Raw genomic sequence first — 5,580 nt, forward strand, 5'->3', positions numbered from 1 at the left:
GGGAAGACAATTAACATGAAATGCTATTTATAAATTTATAACTTAGACAAATAAAATGAGAATAGAGGCAGAACGACGGATTGGGGGTACGTAGTGCAATGGATGAGATATCGCATATAGTCTTTTCTCAGACTCGATCATTTAGATGACTCTTCTCTATTTGACTTGGTTTATCATACGCATGGTTGACATGACCGTCTTGATCATAAGACCACTAAAATAATAGTTTGAGCAGCCCTCCATTTTATATATATATATATATTGTTACAAAAATCTCATGTATTGATAAATTTGAAAATAATTTTTTAAATAGAAATATAATATTTTTTTTATCTCATTTAATCTAGAGATTGTTATAATAATTGAGAAATGAAATAGTTTTTAGTTAATTGTAGCATCCTCTCTTATGCCGCTATCTATTTTGTTGCCTCATTTATATTCGGATGATTATCATAAACCAACATTATTATTTTTATATTTACTTTTTTTATACCCCTTTCACTATTTTTATTCTCTAATTATTGTATATTCTAAAGTCTTTCAAACAGTACGTCAAACCTTTTACATTATGCAAAATCTATTGTTGTGTATTTATAAAAAGATCAAATTTATTTTTTGGTGTTTTCTTCAAATTTCAAGCACTAAGACTAATCAACACTATTTTAATATCATTATATGATCAACTTATGAAATTCAACGCAACACTATTTCGATATCATTATATAAACTTTTAAAATTTTGAGTTAGGTTTTATTATTTTAACTTTACATTATATATTTTTATTAAAAACTTATATTGTTTACATTCTTACTTCATAATATCCGCGTATATCCTATCTCTCCAAACCTCATTTGTAGAATTACACTTAATATGTTATAATTATTTAATTTATATATGTCAACTTAAAAAATATAAAATCTCTCTATGAAATTTAGTTTTAGGCTCCCAAACGTGTGACGATCCTGATATTTGAATAATTCAAAAGAATACGTTTGGTCTAACTGTCTAAGTTCATTTGATTTATATTATACTATAGTCTATATTAGCAAAAATCGTAATATTTAGTATTCGCTTTCAGAAAATCTGTCTTTTAGTCGCATTGATGATTTTTTTTTAAAAAAAAAAAGATAGACAAGTGAAATCTTTTGTCTGCCATAAGCAACTATGAAACTAACCAAATGGATCACCCCCCAATATTTTTGCCCTAAAGACATCAAAAAGTTTTGAAGAAAATATAATTCAGTTTGGCAAAGCAATTATTATTTGAGACGAAGAATAACAGAATAAATTAGTTATAATGAATCTTATAATATTACACTTAGATATAGGAGTTGATAGTTAGAGGTGGATAACTGGAAATTAGCTGTATCTTGCAAACTGGAAATGTGCATTATATTAAAAAATCGTTTAATATTCCAAAGTTAGTTTTATGGCATTAATTATTGGATACTAAATTTCAAGACAAAAAATTTCAAGTATATGACTTAGGCGTAAGAATATTTTACCTACTGTGCTTCACTCCGTAAGTACCGAACGAGGTGCTACTACACAAACATGCTTTGAATCTAATTTTTTAAATTACGTATTAAAATTTTTTTAAGTACAAAAAAATTGTTATAAATACTTCTTAGCATCAAAGAAACAAAATTGGTTGATACATATCAGGAATAAGTTCTCCACTTCTATATTGGTAACACCTTTTACATGAATTAATTACCAAACACCAAGTTGTTGGGACTAGCTTGCTTAAGTCATACTAATTGTGAGTTTAGGGTGTGTTTGGTTTCACACTAAATATTTTTTAGTATTTATCAACTAGCTTGCTTAAGTCATACTAATTGTGAGTTTAGGGTGAGTTTGGTTTCACACTAAATATTCTTTAGTATTTGATAAATAAACGCAAAATATAATTCTAAAAACATTTAGATAATACAACAAACATTATAGGAGCGGATGTGTAGGTGTATGGATGGCAATGGGGCGGGGCGGGGGGAGGGGTGTGGTGTGGGGCGGGTTGAGCTCAATCCGCAAATTTTTTAAGTCGCCCCGCCTCATATAGACCTTGTTATACCCCGTACTTTTGTACCTTGGAAGGTTCTCAAACTTCTTAAGCTTCTTAAGTTTCTTGAACTTCTTAAGCTTCTCAAGTTTTTTTTTTAAAGTTCGTAAGCTTCATAGAAGTTTCCATGTGAGCTGGGTAATCAATAACTCTACCAAACAACTCTAAGGAAGGGAGAATGTGACACTCATAGAAGGGAAGATTGGAAATGTGGTTATGAGAATCCGGAAGGAAGTGGAGGCCAAGTAATGAGTCGTAGGAATCGACTTACTTATGTAAGCTACCAATTTGAAAATCTTACATACTTAAGCTACTTGAGCACATACCAAGGTTACATAGTAAGGATTACATAGGTTCGTAAAGTAAGACGAGATTATGAACCCACGAGGAGGAAAAGAAAGCGACACGTGGCAGCCCATGAGAGAGTGCCACGTGGAAGCATGAGGGAGTGCCATGTGGCAGCAGCTGCAGCAAGAGGGTGGGCCCCATATGCCATGTGGCATCCCCTAAGTGGAGGGGGTGATGCATTGGCCCTATAAGAGCTTGACACGTGTCACCCCCTAAAGTGGCATATATATACATATGCTTTATGACTTTTAGTCATCCTTATCCCTTAAGATTACATCTTCATCCAAAAACTCTAGAAAAGAAAAGTCTAGAAGAAAAGAGAAGAAGAAAAAAAAAACTTGAGCTAGAGAGAGAGCGCTACGGTTTTGGGGAGAAAAAGGTAAGTTCTCCGATTCCGTTTCGTGAATTAATTATCTAGGGTATACCACAAGGGTATGATGGTGTTATTAATGTAAATTTATGGTTTGTAGCAGCCCCAAAACGTTAACAAACAGCCCCGAAGTTTCAGCTGCGCTAAAGAAAATTTCGAGGCGAGTTCTGGCAAGTTTTGGCGAGTTTCGGGTAAGGTAAAGTTTTCTCTTTCGAACTGGAGTTTATGATGTTTTTATGAAGTATATTACATGTATTAAATAAGGGTGTAAGTGGAAAAAGTGTATAAGTATGCTTGACGTTGGAAACAAACTAAATTGAAGTGGTTATAGTTAAATCAAAGTCGGGTAGTGGGTTGTCGTTGTAGTGCTGCGGGTGCAGCTGGTTGGGTTACGTGTTGCAGAGCTTAAAAGTGTTTTAACAAGGGTGTGGGTGCTGCTGGTTGCAGCCACACGACCCTCCGTTTGGTATGGTTAAAGATTTTGTGAAACAAAGATTAAGAACTCTATTTTTGTATCGTAGTTTGGAGCTAGTTGTTTGGAGCTTGTATTGTGTAAGGTTGAAGTAATTTACTTGTAAATATGCTACTGGTTGTTGTTATTGGTATGGTTGTTGACATTGTGGCCGAGTTTAAATCTCGAGGATGTTGAAGTTATAGAGGAGATGCTGCCCGATTTTCGGTAGATTCGGAACTAGTAACAAACTAGTCGAGGGTAATGGATAAGGAAATAACTCCTATGAGTACTTGGGTGTAGAGTGGAAATTGGAAAGTGAAAGGTAATGAACCTTAGTATTACTTTCATGTTAAATAGGTTCAAAAGACGACGAGACGAACATGGTTAAGAGTAGTCCCTAAGAGGTATGTGAAGTTACCTTTCTTCTTTTGGCATGTTTTGGCATAAGTATGTAAAGCTACCTTTCTTCTCTCTTGATATGTCTTTGACATAAGTTATGATATTATGATGAAATATTTCTGGTACTGAGTCCCTTGATGGGCCAAGTGTGACATATGTTACTACCTAAGGATCGGGCCGTACGTTTCACGGCACATATGTATAAGATGACTACATGAGGAAAAGTAGAGAGTATGTAAAGCAGTCCCTTCTCTCTTTTGGCATGTCTTAGAGTTAAGTAAAGATTAATATGAGCTTTGGGAGTAATTTCATTCATAAGTCTGGAGGGTGATTCATGATTCCGGTTCTTAGAGACTCTCCGATAGTTAATGTTCTTGACTTTGATAAGTTATTTTGTATCGTCTTGATTCATGCCTATGGTTCCTAAGGATCTTTTGATATGATCAATAGTGATATTGGAGAGATGATTGATATGACTATCGTCCTGATTTTCAAACGACAATTCGTCTTTATTATTTCATTGAGTCTTTGACAATGTTTTAAATTGCATATGGTTACTCACTACTCTACTCGTGTATACCATAACTCTTCTATCACCGAGTCTCGAGCCAGGTACGTAATCGTGCATAGTTCACTGCATTATCCACCGAGTCCCTAACTAAAGGGTCGGGTACGCTATATGAGGAAATGATAATGCAATGACATGAATGACTCACTGAGTCCCTCACTAGAGGGTCGGGTACGTATATATATATATGATGACATGATTATTCACCGAGTCCCATAAAGGGTCGGGTACGATAGATGATGGTATGATTATTTACCGAGTCCCACAACGGGCCGGGTACGAAATACGACTCTGAGATGCATGACTTCATTTTATAAGACGCATGTACAGTATTTTATGAGTTGTTATATTGTTCCCTGCGTTCCTATATCAATTGTACTCCCTTTACGGTATTTTATGTTTTACATACTCAGTACATATATCGTACTGACCCCCTTTCTTCGGGGGCTGCGTTTTATGCCCGCAGGTACAGACGCACAGTTTGGAGACCCACCAGCTTAGGACTCCTATCAGCAAGTTCGGGAGAGCTTCATTGTATCGGAGCTTAGCTATGGTATTGATCCCTTGACGTATATATTTGTTTTGTTCATTCAGGGGTACGGCGGGGGCTCTGTCCCGCCTTATGTGTACTGTTCTTACTCTTAGAGGTCGGTAAACATGAATGTGGATTGTATATGTATGTATGTGTAGTGGTGCCTATCAGACTGATGTTTTGGGACGTCCCCTTTGTCACGATAGCCTCATCGGCTTATATGTTATCATGTCTGTTGATACATTATGACTCAAACAGGGGACAAATTTATTTATCGTTAGCAGGGGTGTATGCGAGCGTCCAGTTCGGACATCCGTCGCAGCCTACGGGGTTGGGTCGTGGCAGACCCGCCCCACATAAGTTTTTATTTTTTTTCTTTTTTTAATTGAATTTAATATAAAAAATAAAATTCATAATTTTTTTTAATTTTTCGCTAATTAACATCTCAACTACTAATTAATTGTTTAGAGTTAACATTTCAACGGTTGTTTCTTAATCGCTAATTAACTCTAATTAACATTTGTCTAGTTTAAATTTTTTTTAAAAAAAAAGTTAAAATTAAAGTCAAAGTTTAATATAAAAAGTTATATCTTAGATTTTTACTAATTACAAAGATTTAATTTTCTTCGGATTCCTATTTGATACCTTAAATCCGCAACAATCCGCAATCCGCCCCGCCCCGCATTAATTTTAATAATAATTACTTCAACGTGCCCCACCCCGCATAACTCTAAACCCACCCTGCCTAGCCTAGCTCTAAACTCGTCTCATACCTATCCCACCCTATCCCATTGCCATCCCTATGTAGTTGGGTTGATTAGGGGGTTGAATTGTCGGAGGGTTTGGGGAA

At 35.3% G+C, this 5,580-nt stretch overlaps 1 long non-coding RNA gene across 1 annotated transcript; it reads left to right on the forward strand.

Annotated features, from left to right (window-relative positions):
• Window positions 1-2,701: 2,701 nt before the first annotated feature.
• Window positions 2,702-5,056, forward strand: LOC129874288 (uncharacterized). Its single transcript, XR_008762864.1, has 3 exons — window positions 2,702-2,786; window positions 2,881-2,973; window positions 4,665-5,056. It is a non-coding gene; the product is annotated as an uncharacterized LOC129874288 (long non-coding RNA).
• The last annotated feature ends 524 nt before the right edge of the window (window positions 5,057-5,580 follow it).

This window comes from Solanum dulcamara, chromosome 11 (assembly GCF_947179165.1).
Source record: "Solanum dulcamara chromosome 11, daSolDulc1.2, whole genome shotgun sequence".
Taxonomy (NCBI): domain Eukaryota; kingdom Viridiplantae; phylum Streptophyta; class Magnoliopsida; order Solanales; family Solanaceae; genus Solanum; species Solanum dulcamara.